Below are 23624 nucleotides of genomic sequence, written 5' to 3'. Positions count from 1 at the left end.
GTGAGGCATGTGGGATCTTAGCTCCCTGACCAGAGATCAAACCCACAACCCCTGCATTGGAAGGTGAAGTCTTAACCATTGGACTGACAGGGAAGTCCCCCTCTTATTGTTTTTTTGGTTTTGTTTTGTTTTTTTGTGGTTTTTTGAATTTTATTTTTTTTATATACAGCAGGTTCTTATTAGTTATCTATTTTATACATATTAGTGTATACATGTCAATCCCAATCTCCCAGTTCATCCCACCACCACCCACCCCCCGCCGCTTTCCCCCCTTGGTGTCCATACGTTTGTTCTCTACATTTGTGTATCTATTTCTGCCCTGCAAACACTTTCTTATTGTTTATAGTGATTTTTCTTGGGCTTATAGAGATAAAATCTTATCATCTGTACATAGTGACTATTTTTTCTTCCTTTCCCATTTTTATACTTGAAGTCTTTATCATGTCTGATTACGATTGCTAGTATCTTCAGTAAAATTTTAACTAATAATGGTGATAGCAAAGCACTCCTGTTTTATTCCTGCCTCTAGCATTTCCCTGTCAAGCAGCATGCTGGTTTGGGGGGATGATACAGATGTATTTTATCATATTAAAGAAGTATTCATCTGTTCCTATTTTGAGTGCTTTTTATCAAGTTGTTGAAACCATGAGCATTTTAATAAACGCCAACTACAGCAAAGTTATCCTTCTGACCTAACTGTCTTCCAACCTCCAATCTCTTGCTGATGTCTCCCATTGGCTGGTCATAATAGAAGACAGAAACGAAGGGAGTCCTAAGTGTCAGCTTCCCAGAGTACAGAGCATGGTAGAGAAGAAGGATAGAGGGTAGATCTGGAAGAGCAGACAGGGTATATCCCATACAGAAGCCAAAAACAGATAACAAAACAAAAACAAAAGATCAATTTCACTCTCTTCATTAATTGAAAACAAAAAGATTATTATAGGTGGCTAAAGCAATTCTCTTGAAGCTAGTAGCATTACCTTTGTTTATTAAAAAAGTAAAAGAAAAGTGTTGGGTCTCAGTCTTAGGCATTTTAACACAGAAAGTTGCTGGTACTAACCTTTTCTAGGTCTAATGTTAGCAGGCCCAGGGATTGCATTTCCCAGTCAGGATTGAGCTTCTTGAATGTAGTTTCCCTCTATATCTAGTACCTTATTTTTAAAACCTTGCCACTCCTTCCCCAGATCTAAAAATAATGTTCTAGTGTGATGGATATTAGATGGGTCAGTTGTCAGCACCGGAACCAGACACTGTATCTTCTGGGAAGGACCCAGCAGAACATGCCCTTTCTACCAGCACCTTGGCCAGGCTCCAGGGGTATTCCGTTCAGGCCTACCTCACATGCCCCTGCACATCAACAGGCCTGGCACTGGGGGCAGAGATTTCACCTGACTGTACCACATGATGCCCTCTCTGATGGACTTGCTTCCCTTCTGCCAGACATCTGGAAACTGTTCCAAATTCTGCAGCAATCCCGACCTCCTGCTGCAAAGGCTGCATATTCGGGAGACATTGTGGGTCAGAGGGTTGCCAGATAAAATACAAGATGCCCAGTTAAATTTGAATTTCAGATAAACAATGAATAATTTTTAGTATATCATGAATATTGCAAGGGACATCCTTATACTAAATTATAAAAAACGTATTTTTTTATGTGAAATTCAGACTCAACTGGGTGCCCAATTTTTCTCCGCTAAATCTGGCAACCCTTATCACAAATAATCCTTCACTATGCTTCCCATCCCCTCCCCCAATTTCAAAATCCCTCCACTGGCATCAGGTTCACTAAAGTGTTAAGACAACCTGAGAGGGGTATTAATTACACAGGTCATAGTTAGGATTCACTTTTGAGGCCTTGGCCTCTGACTTTAACTCCCATTAACAGTGACGAGTTTTTCTGATCAGTAAATTTGTAAATGTTATTTCGGCACTAAGAGAGACATTTCAGTGGTGGTGGAGAACAAGTGTGGGGCATGAAAAAAGTAGATCTCAGCAGGTGTGTGTAGGAATAGGGACGGGGGCAGGGGTGTCCAGGCATAGCTTAAGGGAATGCCCACAGGAAAGAGAATGTTGAAGTGAACGTGTACCATCTGACAATTTTGCCTGACTGGGATCCTTGCATTATTCCTTTCTTGCTCCCCCCTCTCCTTCTCGTCTCATCCCCACACACTCATCCCCAGGTGCAGGGCATGAGCTAGAGGCTGCATCCCAGCAGAACAGAAAGCAGGAGGCCTGGTGAAGGAAACAGCTACCAAGCAACCAAGGGCTGGGGGCAAAATAGGCCAGGAGGAGAAGTAAAACCAAGAAATATTTAAAAATTAGATGCCTGACATTTAAGGAAAAAGTCCAAAGTTAGCCAAGAATAACTGCCTACTGCAGGATTCAAAACCTCTGAATGACAAAACTTCTGAAAGAGGAAGCGATGGTAGCACGGGGCACCCTGCTGACCCTTCTCCCTGCCTGACCACTTCTCCATTCCACCCTCCACGCAGCCACATGGAGCACAGACAAGACAGAGCGGCCCTCTCCTAGCAGGCTCTGTGAACTGCATGGCTGAGGCAGACCCAGTGGCCCTCTCTAGGAAGTCAATAAAGCAGACCACGGCCTTATTTTCTGAGACTGACTCAATCCACCTGGCTTTCCCAAATGCAGTTGGCCCAAGAGGCTAAGAGTTCAGTCAGCCATGAGGCAGACACAACCTTACCTCACATGGCTGCTTCCACGTGGCATCCAAGTTCATGCCTGGATACTGACCGTTCAGGGGAGCGAGCCGGGGTTAAACTGTGCCGTGTAAGTTTGTGTTGCTGTCATTTCTCCACCTGGGGTTTTCGAGCTGTACCAAGCAGCCGTGGGGCCTTTGCTGTCAGGGCTTGCACAAATCTGACTTGCCCAGAGAATCAGAAGAGTTTGGGGCTCCCAAGCAAGGAGAGTGGTCAACTCGTCCTGGTTTGTCCAGGACTTTCCCAGTTTGAGCACTGCAAGTCTCACACTCCAGGAAACCCTTCGGTCCCAGGTAAAATGTGGTCATTCCACAATCAAGACACCAAAGCTTTGGCACCTGTATATCAGTTTCTACGGCTGTAAAATGCTGGGATCGGCCAACACAGCTTCTAACGTTCCTGCTGCATCTAATAGTCTATGATTCACCCTCACGCTCCTGACCTTACCCGCCAGCTCCAAACCAAATTCACTTGATCCAAGCCCCGAGCTCACATAATCTGATGATAAACTAATCATCAGTGTGTTAACAGGGGAAGTTGAGAGGAGTTTAACAATGGTTCTAGGAGGAAGGCATGTGGTCACAGGTGAGTGGTTCCAGCGGTGGGAGTTCAGCTGGGTAGATGGGGTGTATGCCTCTGTGCCATCCTGAGAGGAAGATACATTTAGGCAGGCAGGTTGGGAGGCAGCCAGCGTGACAGAGCTGGTTTGATGGGCTGGTTTCAGCTTCACAGCAAAAACAATAGCCACAGGCAGGGCAGTCTTGTCTGGCTCCAGCCAACTTTCACACTATGACGTGAATAAAGCCAGTAGTTGAAACCTCAGACTGGAGAAGAAAGGAAGTCATCTACTGATAGCACTGTTTATTTATTTATTTATTTTTTGCGGTACTTGGGCCTCTCACTGTTGTGGCCTCTCCCGTTGCGGAACACAGGCTCCGGACGCGCAGGCTCAGCGGCCATGGCTCACGGGCCCAGCCGCTCCGCGGCACGTGGGATCTTCCCGGACCGGGGCACGAACCTGTGTCCCCTGCATCGGAAGGCAGACTCTCAACCACTGCGCCACCAGGGAAGCCCTGTTTATTTATTTTTGAATGCATTTGCTCAGAGCCCTAGCCTGCCATCTGAAATACAGATATGCAGCTACCATTTTGGGGGTAGGTAAGAGTTCAAACTCTGGAATCACAACCTACTAACTGGGCAAATATTAGGTTGAATCATACGAACTTGCTGATATTAGACTTTTCTGACCTGCAAAAACAGGAATTCCACATGGCTCAGGTTAATAACTTATCTCTTTTCCTTGGTTTCCTCATGTGTGAAATGCAGATCGGCACCAACCTGGAGGGGACGCAGACAGAAGACAGGGAGGTGCTCAGATAGCCCCTGGCTCACACCCCCTGCTCAGTGATGTCCACTCTACCGCTGCCGCCGCCTCGGCCTCTGCCGCTATTGGTGAAGAAGAACGCGGGGTCCATCAGCTGAACCCCGGGGGACCCAGACTGTTTCTGAGACATGTGACACTGACAAACCAAAGCAGATTAGTCATCTTAGCTGAATGTGGACCTTCATTCTAATCCCAGGGTTAGGAAAGAAGAATAAGGTTCATACCACAGATTTTTCAGGTCATTCTGAGAACTGAAGATTTTGCCTTTCCTCTCAGTCCAGAACAATCAGTTCCAATACCTGGCAAAGGGCTTTTATGATGGGGTTTTGCTGTAACAAAACTGGGCCCCACCTTTAGCCTTACATCTGTGTTTCTAGCTACCACACACACGCATCCATCTTATCAATTTAATTATATAGGCACACAAACACACACATTGGGAAGCACATGCAAAACAAAGGAGAGAGCCTCTTCATTATCAGAGTACAAAAAAGTTACACTGGATTTCTTCTCTCGGTAACTAACAGGAAGCAATAAAGAGAGGAAACAAAACATTTTGCTGTGGTATTATCATCATAATTCAATAACATTTATTAACTTAAGCAAATTCACTTGGCTTTTTATAGCTCCAGGAATCTAGGAAATAGCTTCCTTTACACATAATGAGGAAGTGCATCTTTAGGTCTCTTAATATGTTTCTTCCCTGTAACATTCCTGCGTTTTGTCTGTTCTCTTCGAGTTCATTCCCTTGATGCTAAGGCAATCTGTTCACACAAGAACAGGGAACACTACAATCCTTAGGTCAAAGGATAGCTGGGGGAGACTTTGGATTCCAAAGCCAGCGCTTCCCTACTCTGTAGACCCCATAGTTATGATGTCACACATCTAAAAAAGAAAACCACCTTGGGCCTGGCTTGGTTTAAATTCTCTCTCAAGCAGGCCTCCTTTAAATGTGAGAAAGTTCAACTCTCAACATGTATTAACAAAAGGTGTTTACAACAGAACACCTGGTTGTGCCTTATAATGGCTTTGCTCTGTGAATTAATTCCTTTGTCCTTCCTGGTGACAAAGGTTGAGCTTTGGAACTTCTGGGTATGGCTAGGCAGGGCATTTTTGCTTGGCGTGGCTCTCTTAAATGGGTAGAAAAGGCTTGGTTGGGCACCTGGTATTTTGTGGCCAGTAATTATACAACAATTGTTACTGTGCATTACCGAAACTTCAGTTTTTGACCAGAGGCCAGTTGCACTCTAAAACAAACATCTTTTGAAAGCCTAGCGTGTTTTGAAATGATTCTAAAATCCACTTTGCAAATAGGATTTGGTACAAGTCAGATTTTTTTTTTACATGATGCTTTGCTTTAAGGCAGCATTTCTTTGCCTGTCAGTTGGTCTGACTTCTGCAGCTCTTACAAGTGATCTTTCCACTTAAGTCGTCTTAATGCTTCCTTTTCCCATCATCACTATGGATGACATGTACAATGACATGTCCTCCTGGGAACAGATTACCTCTATGGTGCATGCTCATAACTGAGGTAGGGGAAGTGATAAACATTTAAACACACAGAGAAACAAATCCCCTTTTCCACATTTAGAAGACTAGGGAATCATCTATAGACAGGCTTTCCCAGCTGTGGGTTTTCCTCTGAGAAGACCAGGTCCTCAGTTCTTAAGTGAAAACTTGATCACCAAGATTGTCAGATCAATCCTTTGCGGGTGGAGCCATAGGGGACAAGGTGGAGGAGGGGGAAGTGTACATTTAAAGACCAATCAGGCAGAAAGGGGTCTAACCTGCTAGTTCCCAAATATAATAACTTCCATCAATGCCTCTTTCCCTCACTGTTAGTTGCAGGAAAATGACACAGAGACTTCACTCCACCAGGACCTGCTGAAGTTACATGTGATACACATGTGATTGAGAAATGGTTTGTTTCTTGGTATTCCCTGTCCCCACCTCCACGCCTTGGACAGCAGGCCCTTGTTTCATTGCCTCAAGGTAGGGGAATGATGTGACAGGATAAAAAGCAAAACAAGGACGAGAAACTTCTCTGAGTTGCGTTTTGTGTTATAAATGCCCTCAGAGGACTGGAGAGGATTTGGTGTATAGCCAAATTTATTCAGAGGAAAAAGGTTTGGGGAGAGGGGGTTTTCCCTGGAAGATGAGGAAACACTTCCTCTCACTGGGGTGGGAGGAGAGATGGATGAAAAATGAGAGAGCAAAGGCCTGAGTGCGTCCTTCCCTCCTCCCCTCCCCTCCTTCCTCGGAAAGGCACAAGCCTGGAGAGAAGAATGGCTGTGGGGTGTGGGCCTACGAAGCTTCCCGGACCCTGGAGTGGCCCCAAAGTAGCAGGGAGCTGCTGGACACACATGGGCCGTGTGGGCAGGAAGGAGGCACAGATGCATCACTATCAGCGGGGAGACTAGAAGGAACTGTAGTCATCTGGGTTGGTGCCTTCTCAAAGAGCTGACTTAAGGAGCACATGGATCCCCCAGTACCTTGGCACTAACCCCTGCACCCCCGCCATGTCCCACCCCAAACCCAGACACGCCCTCGAAGGCAGAGAGATATTAAAATGATGGGACTCATTGCTGACACCTTCCAAGAGAGAGCAGGGGCTTAAAAGATAAATTAGGTTGATTTATAGTAGAATAAAAATATATTTCTTGCACACTTGGATCTGTGCCTAATCTAGTCTGAGCTTCTGGGGTAGACAGGGTGGTGTAGTGGAGAGACTGCCAACCTAAGAGAGAGCTCTGTCACAGTAGTGTGTGACTTTGGACAAGTCGTGTGACTACTCTGGGTCTCGAGGTCCTCAATCATTTCCCCTATTAAATCCATCCTGACAACTCACAGCGCTGTTGTGAGGAATGGGATGTTGCACGTGGATGTCACAGAATACAGTGCAAAGCAAGGAGGCAGCCTAAATGGTATCAAATGTAAAGCGTAATTAGAAGAAAAATGCTACATAATAACTCACCTTGGAGAAACTTGCAGGAAAGATTGGCGAGACACCCATCAATTTCGTTTTCTCTTCCTGGCACACAAAAGACAACATTTCCTGGCTCCCTTGCAGTTAGGATGGGACCCTGTGATTGGGTTCTGCCAGTGGGATGTGGCAGAAGTAGTAGACATAGCCACAGACTTTAACGTACTCCTCTCTCCCTTGGTGGCAACTGTTGAGGCCAAATGTTGAAGCATTTTTTGTTTGTTCGTTTTGTTTGTTTTTTAGGCCGCACCATGAGGCATGCGGGATCTTAGTTCTCCAACAAGGGATCAAACCCATGCTCCCTGCATTGGGAGCACGGAGTCTCAACCACAGGACCACCAGGGAATTCCCAAGCTGATGGCATTTTAAGATGAAAGGAGCCTGAATCCCAAAGTCACCACGAAGGAGTCACTCAGGAGAGCCCCCTACCTACACTGAATTGTGGTGTAAGATGTAAACTTTTATCATGTTAAGTCAATAATATTTGGGGGTTATGTGTTAATGAAGCCTATCTAGCCTCTCCTGACTGGCATAGTAATAGAATAATAGGATAATAATATAATGATTATTATATATATACACATATCATGTATAACATATATTATGAGATGTCTTAAGGCATGAAGAAGTGGCAAGTCTATATCTTTCCTTCCATATTATAAAGAACATAAAATTCAGGGCTTTCCTGGTGGCGCAGTGGTTGAGAGTCCACCTGCCGATGCAGGGGACACGGGTTCGTGCCCCGGTCCAGGAAGATCCTACATGCCGCGGAGCGGCTGGGCCCGTGAGCCATGGCCGCTGAGCCTGCACGTCCGGAGCCTGCGCTCCGCAACGGGAGAGGCCACAACAGTGAGAGGCCCGCGTACCGCAAAAAAAAAAAAAAAAAAAAAAAAGAACATAAAATTCAATCTGTGCTGTTCTTGGGCAAAGATGTCACAAGCACAAGTTACAATGACATTCCTGTCTATGGCTTGCTCAGAGGGAGCACATTCACCAATAGACCTGGGGGAAATCTCTCACCTGGAGTTGACAGACCCCAGGCCCTCTGCACCGCCTCACCACAGCTGCTGAGATTTTACCTGCATGACTGCTGCCCGGTCTTAGCTGGGAGACAGCACCCCCTCCCTCCTCGGCTCATATTCTCCATGGACACTCAGCATTCGAACAGGGAGGACCCAGAAGATGCTCTTGGATCCAGGCAATGAGGAAACCCATTCTGTAGGGAGCACAGCTGTTACAAAACATCTCAAAGCAGTAGGTTTTGTTTGTTTGCTTATTGTCATCTCCATTCCCCAAACAGTTCCAACATACACACATTTGTTGCTTAACTCCTGCTCAAGTCACCAAAGCAGGTGGTACTATTCACTGTACTCAGAGACCAAAATTTCCCTGCAGCCCGGGAGGCTGTCCAACTGCAGACAGCAGGACAGTCATGCTTTCTCCAGAAACCACACTCTCTTTGTCCAGGACTGGCAAGAGAGCCCAGTTATCCTGGAAGGTCCTGGGCTTCAAATTTCCTCTGCCTCAGGTCTGGTCACCACACCCTCTCTGGATAAGGTTTTATTCTAATGCCTTTGACCAGTGGGAATGATCTTTAGGGAGGGTTGGTTCCTTCATTCCTTAACAAAGACTACCCTCCTTTGGACCAGTTAGCTGTCTTTGATCCATAGCAGAGAATCCTGCCCAGTGGGCATGCATACTTGGGCCATTGGTCACACAGGGTGAATGAGGAACCATGAATACAATGGGAAATTTGTCAGCATAATAGAATGAAATCTCAATGCTGCTATCCTACTGAAGCCAGGTAAGTGCAACTGTACCATCATCTTTGAATAAATGGTACTGACCTTCAGAAAAAGAAAGCATTAATATACTTTCTCTAGGTATTATTATTATTGTTATTATTACTGATGTGCTGAGAATTGGTAACCTGAAGGGTAAAAATACTTTAGCTGTTTTTCATTGTTGCTTTCTAAAATAAACGCTTTAAAAAAACTAATATGCGCTTGTTGTGGTAAATTTTCTAAATACAGAAAGGTACACAAAATGTTTTAATAATGTCTATCAGCTTGTCTTGTGATACAGGGAGCTATGTACATGTCTATCTCCTTCTACATTATATAGTTCTTGAGGGAAGAAATCATAGATAGCATTTCTTCATCTTTGTGTAGCCCAGGACACCTGTTTGTGGAATGAGTGTCATTCAATGAATTTGGGAAAGTTGGTGTTCTCACCTACTTTTGTGGACCAGAGTCTCAATAGTTGAAAACAAAATTTAAAAAGATACCTGTAATAAAGACTACCTACACCCAGGTGGAGTGTTGCATGACTGTGGTCTCTGAAGTCAGACAGACATGGCCTGGAACCCATCTTCAATCTTAGCAGTGTGTCCCCCGGCAAGTTATTTCAATGCTCTGAGTCTTGTCTGATGAATTGCCCTCATTCCTGGACCCAAGCTTATGGAATGATCACTACTTGAAACATTAATCCCTGGAGGTGGCCCAATTTTAGCGCTTTAAATCCCACACCTTGGAAAATTCCTTAATCTCAGGCAACCAGGAAGGTTGGTCACCCTACGGAGAGGTAGGACAAATCACACACTGGCTCTTAAAGCTTTTGTGTAGAAGCAAAACACAACACTTCTACTTATTTCAGTGACCCAAGCAAGTCACACGGCCACAGAGAACTCCAAGGGGGTGGGGAAGTGCCATCCTACTATATTCCAGGGAGGAAACCTGGAAATATTTGATTGCCACCTGCTTCACCCTTCTCACTCCCATCGGGGTTTATAGTCCCCTTAGGGTGACATTCAGCTCTAGCACCTGATTTTAGCACACTTATTGTCAATGGATTTTTATTCCCCACACTCCACTCCAAGAACGGCATTGGTAGTAAGTTGGGCCGTGGATGCCAAAGACAGAATCCGCTTCTCCTTCAGTGACATCCATTCATTCATTTATTGATTAGTGGATTCACTGACTAGACAAAACGCTGATTGAACCCCTCTTTTGTTGGAGATGTGATATGATGTGATCTTCAGTACAAAATATTTAAGTACAAGAAATGGTGAGCTGGTAAAATTAGGTTTTTACTGTGCCATTTACAGATCTCATTTCCCCCATTAAATTATTTTGTGGATAATTTGATATTTTCTCTCCTGCCTCTTCTCAGTGTTCACTAAAGACTGAATTTGTAGGCTTAAAGTAAGTAACACTCGGGCTTCCCTGGTGGCGCAGTGGTTGAGAGTCCGCCTGCCAATGCAGGGAACACGGGTTCGTGCCCCGGTCCGGGAAGATCCCACATGCCGTGGAGCGGCTGGGCCTGTGAGCCATGGCCACTGAGTCTGTGCGTCCAGAGCCTGTGCTCCGCAGCGGAAGAGGCCACAACAGTGAGAGGCCCGCGTACCAAAAAAAAAAAGTAAGTAACACTACTAAAGGCCTCAAAGTAATAAGTTCATACCTGCTCAGCCAAAGAGCATTGCCCACCCATGGCTCTGCCTCCTGCGTTAGGTGCAGGGTTTGGGGAAGGGGGCAGGACTTAAAATTGGGAAGTTGTGATGCTCCTACATACTTATTAGTCTCTGCAGCTTGATTTTATGCTCTAACTGTGCCATTAGCCATTCCCAGATGCAGGGGACTGCTTCCAAAGGTCTAGGTCACAATGGTTTCAATCACCTGGGGAGCATTGAAAAACTCATGCCCAGGCTACATCCCAAACCAACTAGATCAGAATCTCTGGGGTGAGGTAAGACTCAGGCATTGGTATTTTTAATGTTTCCCAGGTGAGTCCATTGGCCTAGGACTGTGGTTCTAAATATGAAACATATATCGGAATCAGCTGGAGGGCTTGTTAAACCATATCCACTGGGTCACGCCCACAGAATTTGTGATTCAGTAGGCCTGGGGTGTAGCCTGAGAATTTGCATTTCTAACAAGTTCCCAGATGATAATTATGCTGCCATTTGGAGACCACATTTTGAGAACCACTGTTCTAAGAGACCTTCAGCATCCTTAACAACTGAATGGAATGGGCATGGGCTAGTGGCAGGGAGGCCTATTCTAGATGTTTATTACCTCTGGAGAATCCGCTCAGGTTGCACTCCCAGCTCAGGTCTGCTTGCGAGCAATCTCTATAAGAAAGAGGTGAAATAAAATGGCCTTGTAGATAGTTGTGAGGTTTAAGTGAGATAAGGCATACCAAGCCCTTAGTGCAAAAGTGGCCACAAAGTAAGCACTCAAACGATGCTAGCATGCAATGCTAAACCATTTTTCCCCAGAAACCCAGGAGTGAACAGGCACATCGGAGAAGGGGCTGAAACCTCCATACCTCCCACGAGTCTTTCTTCTTTTCTTGCCCGTTCTCTTTTAAAATAACTTTTGAAAAGGAAATAAACATTTATGATTTAAAATACATAATCGTACAAAAGGATGAGAAGTAATTTTGCCTCCCCCAGAAGATCTCTAATCCTCCAATTCTGCCCACAGAGATAAGCACTAGTTCCAGTTTCTTACATATGCCTCCGGACGCCAGGCTCAGCGGCCGTGGCTCACGGACCCAGCCGCTCCGCGGCATGTGGGATCTTCCCAGACCGGGGCACGAACCCGTGTTCCCCGCATCGGCAGGCGGACTCTCAACCACTGCGCCACCAGGGAAGCCCTAGGGGCATTTTTTTTTTAGCTAAAACTACAAGTAAGTATGTGTGTGTGTCCACCTCTTTTTTAAAAGTATTAATGATAGAGGGCCTCCCTGGTGGCACAATGGTTAAGAATCTGCCTGCCAATACAGGGTACACAGGTTCGAGCCCTGGGCTGGAAAGATCCCACATGCCGCGGAGCAACTAAGTCCGTGCGCCACAACTACTACACCTGCGCTCTAGAGCCAGTGAGCCACAACTACTGAAGCCCACATGCCACAACTACTGAAGCCCATGCGCCTAGAGCCCATGCTTCGCAACAAGAGAAGCCACTGCGATGAGAAGCCCGTGCACTGCAACGAAGAGTAGCCCCCACTCGCCACAACTAGAGAAAGCCCACGTGCCGCAACGAAGACCCAACGCAGACAAAAATAAATAAATAAAATTATTAAAAAAAGTATTAATGATAGCGTGTTATATACATTCCTTTTGCAATTCTTTTTTGTGTGTGTGTGTGGTACGCGGGCCTCTCACTGTTGTGGCCTCTCCCGTTGCGGAGCACAGGCTCCGGACGTGCAGGCTCAGCGGCCATGGCTCACGGACCCAGCCGCTCCGCGGTATGTGGGATCCTCCCGGACCGGGGCACGAACCCGTGTCCCCTGCATCGGCAGGCGGACTCTCAACCACTGCGCCACCAGGGAAGCCCTGCAATTTTTAAAAATATTTATTTGGCTGCATTGGGTCTTCGTTGCACCATGTGGGATCTTGGTTGCAGCACGGTGGCTCTCTAGTTGTGGCGCAGGGCTCTAGAGTGCACGGGCTTAGTTGCCCCACAGCATGTGGGATCTTAGTTCCGACCAGGGATTGAACCCACATCCCCTGCATTGGAAGGCAGATTCTTAACCACTGGACCACCAGGGAAGTCTCTGCAATCTTTTTTTAATGTACATACTTGTGCAAGCTTTTTTTTTTCACTTAGGACTACATCTTGGGGATAGTTTCATATTAATGCATATAAATCTACATTATTCTTTTTCATGAGTCTGCATCATCCCACTGCAACTATGTAGCGTAAATGACTTAAACAGTCTTCTATAAATGGATGTTTAGCTGTTTTCCTGTTTGTTTGTTTTTGCCATTATAAGCATTCAAACAGCCAGTCAAACAGACCTATCAGGTAAATTCATTAAGGTGAAATTGTCGCATCAAGATTACGTCCAATTTCCCTTTGGATCCAAACTGCCAAACTCCCTGGGAACTTCCAAGGGGTGGTATAGTAGCAAAGGTTCTGCTGCCAGGCTGCAAGCGTTCAGCCACTGGTTCAGCCACTTACTAGTTGTATAACCTGGGGCAAATGACTCTGCATCCCTGTGCCTCAGTTTCCTCATTCACAAAGTGATGAGAGTAACAGTTCTTTCCTCACAGGGCTGTTATGAGGACTAAATGAGAGAAGAGCTGTGAAACAGTACAACAACTGACAAAGCAAGTCCTTGGTAACTCCGACTCCAAACAGAAAAGGTCAGAACAAGATGAGTAGAATCCATGAGACAACGGTGGGTAACCCAGATTATCCCATCTTGGGTGGGCCTCTGCTTCCATGAGGCACCAATAGTTCCCAATGACCCCATATCTGGGGTTCAAGTAGGCTACACTGATAGGGCTTGTGTTAGAGGGCGTGACATGCCTAAGGGGTCAGGCAATTTCACAAGGACCATTGTGACTTCCCTGAGGATCAGGCCCCTGCCTTTGCTTTGGGTCCTGTCACAGCAACTAATACAACTAAGTGCGGGGTTCCAGCACTACAGCTTCCAAGGGAGTGATGTGCCAAGAGTGAGATTTAATGCTGACGACAGGTGTAGGAGGCTTACTTGGGGAAACCAATACTGCAAGAAGTGAAGCGACTTGCCCAAGATTACACAAAAGGAATGATGAAGGTGGAATTAGCAATTAGCATAGTAGAAAGCATTGTCTTTCAATGGTGCAAAACAGTCTCCAGCTCTCTCTCTCTCTCTCTCATTTAAGGCATGGTGTTGGCCATGTAAAGAAATGATGGTGGTGATAACGATGATGCCTATGACAACAGCAGTTAACTAACGTGGATTGAACACTATGGGCCAGGTGCTGTGCTAAGCATTTTATATGGATTATTTTACTTAATTCACTCAACCCTCCGGTTGAGTGTTCACTAGGTGCCAGGTGCTCTTCTAAGCACTTTATACGTTCAGATTCATTTCATTGTCACAACAATCTCATGAGGTAGGTACTAATACTATCTCATTTTACAGATGATGAGCTGTAGAAAGGTTAGCTAACTTCCAAAACGCTAGTGAACAGTGGATTTGCAGTTCTGACCCAGATATTCTGGCTGTTTTTTGTTTGTTTTTTAAAACTTCTGACGCAGGAGGTTGTATTAATCACACTCCTTAGTCTGTAGTACCCTCTCCTTATCAGTCTCTGCAATGCCCCCCTCTTGTTTTATCAATCAGTCATCTCACTTTATTTGGGTCTCCCCCCACCCTCCTCCTTTGGCCTACAAGCAACCATTCTACTGTACTTAATGTGTACCTTGCTGTTTGTGTGAGTTGCAAAATCTGTGTTGTAACACAGGTCGTGTTATGTTGTGTGCAGTTTCTTATTCACTGTTCCAAGGGCAGCAAAAGCCTGTGTCATCATTATGTAAGACCGCTGCTGCTAAAGGCTGCCCCCAAATGCTTGAACTACCATATTAGAAAAGTTAACTCACACACTGCCCTCTCTGCTGATGAGCATGAGCCAGAAAGTGAGTCTGAGAGCATGGAAATCATGTCGTCTTGGTTCCATTTTCAACTAACACATTAGGGTTACTACAGTTACAATACATCTGGAAAGGTCAGCACGATGAAAGGATAAACTAGAGATCAGTGAACGTCCAAAGGTTGGTTGGGAGTCTGGCCCCTCTTACTTCCAACAGCTCCCCTAACCCCAGGTCACCCCAAATAACAACAAACCATATAAATATGATGGGCTTGCCATAAAACATGGCTTAGGGCAAATCCCCTAGCCTCCCACTTGCAAACAGATAATCACCCCAAGTCTCTGCAGAGGGCTGGGTCCATCTATGCTGGAGCTTTAGGAAAGCACCCAACTCACATATCCAAGTCAATTCCTGATGGAAAAAAAATATTCTAAACCTAGAGGTGTAATTAAATGTGTATAAACCAATACAGTCACCTCAAACTCAGACTCATTTGCGGCGAAAAGCACTTCCACTGTTCTCTAGTGTTCAAAAATTCCACCTGCATCTCTACCACACTGACCAGCCCCCATTTCTCTCCTCCTCCCCCTACCTACACTACTTTCTTTCTTGCTATCAGGACTTTTATTGGTTGAATTGTATCCTCCCCAAAAGGAATGTGGAAGTCCTAACCCTTAGTACCTCAGAATGTGTCCTTATCCATAAATAGGGTCATTGCAGATGTAATCAGTTAAGATAAGGTCATTAATCCAACATGACTGGTGTCCTTATAAGAAGAAGGCCATGTGAAGGCACAGAGATACATGGAGAATGCAATGTGACAATGGAGACAGAGACTGGAGAGATGCATCTACAAGCCAGGGAACACCTAGGAATGCCAGTCATCACCAGAAGCTTGGAAAGAGGCATGAAACAGATTCTTCTACACAGTCCTCAGAAGGAACCAACCTTGCAAACACCCTGATTTTGGACTTCTAACCTCCAGAACTGGAGGAGTATAAATTTCTTTTGTTTTAAACCACCCAGTTTGTGGTACTTTGTTAATGGAACCCCTATAAAACCAAGACTGGACAGCCCTTTCTAAGCCTGAGATCCATAGGGAGACATTCTAGCAAGGCTTTGACCAGCACCCCTGGTTCCATCACCCCTGCCCTCCCTAGGCAGCCAATACTGCTGATCCCTACTCTGGATAGGACATACTGTCTAATTTCTCTGCTCCTGTCCACAGGCTATCAGGTGATAGTGAAATCTGATGAATTGGTTATGATGCAGAGTCATTGTCACCCTTTCCCCAATATGAGTGTACCCCAAGGACTCACCCTTGGTCATCTTTTGCCACTCTTTCTACTCTCCCTTGGTAATTTAATCCAGTCTTCTGTTTCTCCATCTACTGGTATAACTTTGCAGGTCATCTGAAAATCTTTCCAGTCCTGAGCTTTTCTCCCAAGGTCCACATTTCTAGCTGCCTCCTGGACATCACTGCCCAATTGTCTCACTACATTAAATTCCCTGCATCAACAAATGAACACACTGAGTTTCTCCCCCCAAACTTGCTAGGCCCTTACTTTTATCTGCCTACTCACCCAAGCCAGAGAGCCCCTCCTTGCCTTCCATATGCAACACCCATCAAATTCAGTAAACTCTAACCACCCCAATATCTCATATCTGTTCTTTCTCAGTTCTCACCACCACCTTTACCTTGTTACTCTCACCATACAAGTGGACTAATACATTAGCACTCAGGAAACGGCAGCTGTCACAATCACATTCATCTCTCTTCTAATACATGTCACACCTGGTTGCTGAGTTCTGAAAGCATGGTCGTGAGCACACCACTTTCCTGCTCAAAAACCTCCAATGGCTTCCTATTGCCCAAATTATAAAGGCTGAACTCCATTGCCTGATACAGTTATACCTTGTTTTATTGCTCTTTGCTTTATCATGCTTTGCAGATATTGCCTTTTTTTATTTTTACAAATTGAAGGTTTGTGGCAATCCTGCATCAAGGAAGTCTAACAGAGCCATTTTTCCAACAGCATTATTTTTTAATTAAGGTATGTACATTGTTGTTTTTTCCCCTTTTTTAGAAATAATGCTATTGCACACTTAACAGACTACAGTATAGCATATATATAACTTTTATATGCACTGGGAAACCAAATATTCGTGTGATTTGCTTTATTTCGATATTCGCTTTACTGTGGTGTTCTGAAACCAAGTATGCAATATCTTCAAGTATGCCTGTGTATGCCCTGTACATAAGTCCAACCTATTGTTACAGCTACATTTTCACCATCATTTTCTCTTCACATGTCCTTCATACCAGCTAAACTGAACTACTAACTACTTCTGCTACAAACAAACACTCCACACCTTCTGACCTCCTTTCCCATCACCTTTGTTCATAGTTCATCTTCCTGGGGCACTCTCCATTCCCCCATCTCTGCATTTCCAAATCCTACTTATTCTTCAAAGCTCAGTTACAATACCGCCTTCATAAAGCCATTATTAAAAAACAAAATTCAACTGAGTAAATTCCAAAGATCTTATTGTCTTTATTCAATGATTCATGAGTTGGGCAGTGTCCCATCTAGCAGATAGAAAGGAGCTCCAAGGAGCTGTACAAAATGGAAGACTTTTATAGGCAGAAGTGGGCAGGACAAGGAAAGAGCAAACTACCTCACATTTCTTTGGTGGATGGAAGGGGTCTATCAGGTGGATTACCTCACTAGTGCTGACCAGGAAATTCCAGACTGACTGGTTAAGATCACATTCCTGGGCGAAGTTGTAACTGCAATTAGGTTAGGTACCAAGTCTTGGTTTTTTGACATGGGCTTAGCACAGGTGACTCCATTTGGGGCCTGTTGTCTCTTTTTTAACAATTCCCATCCTTTGGGCAGCTTAACTGAGAGGTATGACAAGAAAAATTTAAGGTGTTAGTGCTATTCTCGGCTACTGCTCTGTAGTTCTCACAGCTTTTAGTGATCCTCTGTGTGGTATTCACAGGTCATGACTTCAGGCTCACAATTTTTTAGCTGGTCATTGTCTTCATTCATTTTCTGGCATTCCAGTCTTAGGGAGGTCATTTGCTTAGTGGTTAATGGCTGCAAACATGCATTTAAGGCTTTTGAGAGAATACAACATGCCAGGGAGACTACCATGACTATCATTAGTAGGATAATTCCCAATGTCTGGAGTGTACCTCAGAGCCACGGTCCCCAAGACTCGAACCAATGAAAATCAAATAAGTCAAAGAAAGAACTAGACGAAGGAGTCACCCTTTTAAGCCAGTGGCTTGATTAGTGATCGTATGTAACTGAGTTTCAAGTTCTGCAGAAGTGTTAATTCAGGTGCAGCAGGTGGTATTAGCTACAGAACAGGTATCTCCTTGTGCAGCTAAAAGATAATCAAGGGCTATCTTATTATCAAGAACCAACTTTGGCCAGAAAGTCCAAGGACTGTTGTTGGGCAGCTATTTTCTTAGCAGTAGATTCCACAATACTTTCAGAGTTAAGGAGACGTTCCTGATCATAGCCTCATTCCCATTTACTCCTAACCAGGGAAGTGGGGACCTGCCAAAGGAAGAGAATTCTGAATCATGAAAAATGCCTGGTAGGTCCTTTCTAACCCGATGATGCAAAATTCAGGGGTGTTGGCCAGTGAGGTTTCTCAGTTTGATTGTGGACTATTTAGGGACATGGTTAGATAACTTAAGAGGTGTGTTCCCAGTTATACACTAGCCATTTAGGCATCCATAGGCCAAAGGGGAATGATAACCACCACATACAAAGATAAATCTTGTTGGGGCACAAACCGCTTCCACTGAAGTGGCACTGTTAATGGCTTCATTTGCAGAAATTGTTGAATTTGCCCATTCAAGCCAGGGGTCAGTTAGGCTTTCAGTGCATTCAGGAAGTAAATCTCCTAGCCTGAAATAAAAAGTTTTTCCAGACTCTAGATACCCTCCTTAGCAATGGCTTGGGAGATGTGGACAATAGTGTTATCTTTCTAGGTCAATGCCAGAGTAAAGAGAAGAAGGAGAAGAAAGGGTTTCACGAAGTCTTGATCCAGCGCCTTGAGAGGAAGCAGTCTACCTCTAAGTCGGCTACCTCTCTTCCTAGTCCATTTGACTTGAATACAGCTGTGAGATGTATACCTAAGGTTCAAATCCCTGAAGTTTCGCTGCCATCTAGGTAGTTAGGAGGATCTGATATAGTTCAAGGGCATTCTATGTTCTTAGTGATTCCAAATCAGAAAAGGGGGAGAAAATTGGAAATGTAGCAAGATATTTGAGGAAACTATAAGACTTTGGAATCCAGACCAGTTTATAGGTATATAGCAAAACCTTAAAGACAATTAACAGAACTAGAATATAATAGCTACAAAGGTGCAAACATAATTTTTCTCTCTACAGTTTCCCCCATTAAAAAAAAGATAAAGTTAAACCAATTTGTCTGCATTAAACTTACAGTGACTGACCATATAAACTTTGGTCATATCTGAGTCCATGTATATCTCTCTCAAATATGACATTCCAGTCAAAGCCTTGGTAATATAGCCCATGTTTCCAATTGTGTCCTGTTACAAGGAGAACTGATTCATACTGAACTTACGCAAATAGCTAACTCTATTGCTGTGGAAGAATACTCAAGAATTTTCTAATTATAGAGGGATGAGGTAGGGAGAAAAAGTAAATGTTTCATCTGTGTTTACAAAGGTATACTTTACCAAATTGCTACATGTCATGTATAAATTAAGAGAAAAGGTTTCCTTAAATCTGGGGAAAAAAACCATTAAGGAACCAGCAATGTTTCAAACAAAAAGTCATAAAAAATTATAGTCATCCTCCTCAGTTCGTTCAGTCCCATGTAATTAACACTTATTTTGCTTGAATCCAGTTTTTCCATTAGTTCTGGAAGTTCTTACCCAGTTCAGTTTTATGATCTTATAGTTACTAGAAACCTGTACTTCAAAGTCCTTTCCATGAATCTCCTTAAAGGTGAAGCACTTTTGCAAGAACACTTTTGCAAAAGCATCAGAGTAAAACAATTACTCTGTAAGTGATAAAAGACATAAAAAATGGACATGGTTAAAGATCTAAAAAAGAAAAAAGAAGAAAAGAAAAAAAAAGATCTGATGAGAGTTTTTTACAACTTAATTGACAAGGAAATTTGGTTATTTCTGTGACATACACATTTTAAGATAATAATTGTGACTGGTTATATTAGACCAGAACATATCAGATTTCCAAGAATTTCTCTCAATTTCTGGAACACTTATAACATATACCTATACAAATACAACATAAAGAAGGCTTAATATTACTTCTTATTTGGCAACGCTTCTCATGTAATTTAACATATCAAATAAGCCTAATTAGTTTAACCTCTCCCTTTCTATAAGGAGAAAGAACAAATCTTTTGTGATTTTCCAGGGACCCTCTGGGAAATCCTAAAGTTAGTTATAAATCAAAAAGAATTTATTTAGAATTTGATTTTGGGAAGTCTGTAAACAAATATCAAAAGATTTTAAAACAATTGGTCATATAGGATCATAGGTCACTGTGAAACAATACTTAGCCATTTAACCATAGTGACAAAGACTTTGAATGCAAATACAGAAGGTTACATAGTTCTGAGCAAAACTTAGCTCTTTTAATAGCAAGAAGACTAGGTTTACTCAAGTAATCAAAGACCTGATAAAAACAACAAACACAGGAAATTATTTTGATAAGACACAGAATCTTTGCTCTCTAGACAGATCACTTAAAAGGTAAAAAAAACCTTTGTTTACAACGTCATATTAAGAGCAGACCAAAATCCAAAAAAATCCTGTCCTTTCAACAGTGAGAAAACCAAATTTTAATATTGTACCAGCTTACTTTTGATATTAAAACTCATTCACTTAAATAAATTCATTTTAATCTTAGCCAGCTTGACTACATGTAAAATTCTATCCCCAAGATTCCTTTTCCACAAACCTTTACAAGTTTGTCTTGTTTTTCCTCTTTCTCGTTCTGAAATAACCAGTCTCACTTTAGGACAAAATTACTTTCTTTTTCCTCAACAAAAATGCATCTCTATTCCTTATACCTTCTTTTACTGAAAACATACATCCTACTTTCCTTGCAGATGGAGATGTTTCCCTTATTATTTCTAGTAGCTTTAATTATATATATATGTAAACATATATAAATATATGTATATATATATATGTGTAAACAATTGTGAACTGTCTGTTATATTAGCATTCTAATGACAAATTTATAAATACTTTTTATAATTTCTAGAAACATATGCTTTCTCATAGTAAAGTTTTCAGTGTGGCATGAAACATGTTTACTAATAAATCCAAGTATCTTTAGTCCTCTGGGAAAGGAAGCAAATGTAGAAAAGCCTGTGCTCAGCAACTAATGTTTTAGCATTTTATCTCACTTGGAAATGATCTAGATATATAATAACTATCCATCATTTAATTTAACTTAGCAAAACCTTAAGGTTTCAGTTTACCAAAAAGATTTGGGGAAACTATTTTAAAAGTTCACCTAAAAACTTCTATCCTGTTTATATCTATTAAATTCACTTACTCGGGATAATTATGTTTAGACTACCTGCAGAAATTTCATGAGACATTAGACAAAGTCAGCTGTCATCCCAAGCTATTTTTCTTGCTGACAAATTGTGTAACAAAGATTACATGAACTTGTTTGACCAAGAAACCTAAGTAGAATAAGTATGCCTCCATTATTTTAATGCTGATAATTCTGAAGACATACTTCTTTTAATTAATCCAACAACCTTAAACTAGCTTTTATTTACCAAAAATTATTTCAAATCATGTGAACTTGAAAAAACAAGTAGAGTTCTTTTACAAATTAATTTTGGTACTACCATCCAAAGGTAGAAAATACTACACATCTATTACACACACACACGCAAACATATAGACAGATGAAAACAGAGATATTATAGCTTCTGTTTTAAAATTACTGCCATGGATCAGGTATAATAATACAAAACTTACTAGTTATAAAAGAAGTTGGATCGATGTTTTCTGGTAGATGAAATAAGTTAAGGTTACCTGCTCAGATGGCTAGAGCTTTTTACTAATATTTGTGGAGAAGAATATAAGAGATTTTTCATTTGCTTAAGTTTAAAATGACCTCCCCTTCCACTTTTTTGTTCTAATGAGAATTACCTCCCTGAAGTTTATATTTTAAAGAGATGACTTAGATAAGAGTTCTTGGAGCATTTCTGGTTTTGTAAAGGTTCATAAGAAAAGAACAGTTGTTTTTAATTCTTCAAGGAATTGGGTTGCAAGTTAAATGACATCATAGGCTGTTCCACCCATCTTTAGAAGGTTTTTCTTTTTCTTTGTGTACATAGTTTTATTTTAGCTTAGTGGAGGAGGCCTAAAAAAATTCCTATCAGGATCTGAATATCAGCTTTTAGACTGGCCAATTTCTGACCACAAAGCTGCTTAAAAATCCTTCTAACTATCTTGTCCATTTTCAGCCAGGACAAACAGTAGATATTTCTGGAAGTGCTAAACAACTCCTTTGTTGTCCCCAAAGAAGGTGCAAAAGATATTTTATTTTTCTCTCTCTATTGGGTGCTGTAGACAAAGATCTGGGAGAGCGCGCTCTGGTAAGTATTCTCACCCTTAGCAGGCTTGGCTTCTGCCAGTTTTTCCAGGACCACATCTGCAGGCTCTGAGTGGGGTTTAAAGTAGAGAGTGTAGCTCCAGTATTTACCAGAATTTGGCAAGGTTTTCCACTGATTTTAATTCTAGTTTCCCTTGGCTATTTAAGGGAATAACGTAACAGTTTACCAGAAAATCCCTCAGAGTCTCATCAACTCTGGGAGGGGCCCATACAGGGGCCCTCCTTTGAGGGTCGATATGAGGGCGCTCATACCTACAAGTCTGTTGAAAATTATTCATAGGCTGTTTGAGGACATTATCTTTTCCAGAGTCCCAAGTGACTATACAACTGAGACATCAACCCCTGAGTCAGCATTTAACGATAGACCCCCTCCTAGGAGACTGTGATGTAGTGGACCCAAGCATCCAAGCTGGCCTTGGAGCCGTTATAACTTTAAAGTCAATAGCTTTGGTGGATTTTTGTTTACAATCTTGTTCCAAAGTCCTTTCAAAGTGTTCAGCTACGGTCACAAGTTCAGTCAAACAGGTAGCCAGCCTCCCATCCCATTTTTTTGTCTTTTTATTAATCCACTCACCTCAGGACATAATCCATCTACAAATAGGGTAGCTAGAGCAGGTTGGGTGACCTCACCTATTGTATGAAACGCAGAAAGCTGTAGGAAGAGCGCTTCCAGATGAGCTTTAAAGTCTGTCACAGATTCATCTTTCTTTTGTTTGCATGTCTGAATAACAGACCAAAGAAGACTCTAGGAACGACTCTTAAAAGATCAGTTTCTAATTTGAGAGCATTTTATGGTCCATAGGGGACCATGCTGAAGATTGAGGATCTCAAATTATCATCCTCAGCATTTTGCATTTTGCTTCCTTCATTTTTGTGCTTCACCAGATTCTACCAGCATGTGCACGAGCTGATAAAGATCTGACAGACCAGGGTCATAGGCCCGATAATGACTCTAAATTCTTCAAAAAACTTTTGAAGTGCTTGTTTTTTAATCCTCTCTGGGTTTAGCAAATTCTTTAAGTGTGGCCCTTAGTTCAGTCTTTGACCAAGGAGTGAAAGATACCTGAGGAGAACTGCCTGCAACCTTGGGTGGTTTTATTTTAAACTGCTTAATAGCCTCTTCAGAATGGAAAAGCAGTTCAGACAGAGAATTAGTGGAACGTGAATACTCAGGTAAATGAGGACAGAGAGGAACAGTAGGAGCCATGCCAGTCTTACAGTCTTTTATTTTAGGTACCTCTTGTGTCTTGAATTTTTTATCAGCCTTTGCAATGAATCTTTCAATGAAGTTATTTTGGAATCATGAAGCCTTTTGGAGCCTTCTGCATACCCATTAAGATATGTATGTCATTCTGTTTAATTTGGGAACGCTTGCTTTCAAGTTCACTTCATTAGATCTTGTCTAACTGGAACATTCCCCATAATGGCCACTGTAATCCTAGCTTGTTTTTAGTAAGATTTTGCCATTTTTGTAAAAATCTACAGCTTCCAGGTCAATTTACTTAGA

The 23624-nt window shown here is 42.7% G+C and overlaps 1 long non-coding RNA gene across 1 annotated transcript in view; it reads right to left on the bottom strand.

Annotated features, from left to right (window-relative positions):
* Window positions 1–260: 260 nt before the first annotated feature.
* Window positions 261–23624, bottom strand: part of LOC109547877 (uncharacterized) — a 138709-nt gene continuing 115345 nt past the window's right edge. Inside the window, exons 5-6 of the long non-coding RNA XR_012333060.1 lie at window positions 11161–11216; window positions 261–7135 (exon numbers count right to left, since the gene is read on the bottom strand). This is a non-coding gene — a long non-coding RNA (uncharacterized lncRNA). The remainder of the gene's footprint in view (window positions 7136–11160; window positions 11217–23624) is intronic.

The sequence above is a fragment of the Tursiops truncatus genome, chromosome 7, assembly GCF_011762595.2.
Source record: "Tursiops truncatus isolate mTurTru1 chromosome 7, mTurTru1.mat.Y, whole genome shotgun sequence".
NCBI lineage: Eukaryota > Metazoa > Chordata > Mammalia > Artiodactyla > Delphinidae > Tursiops > Tursiops truncatus.
The sequence above is the reverse complement of the archived record's forward strand: the minus strand, read 5'-3'. Positions and strand labels throughout refer to the sequence as shown.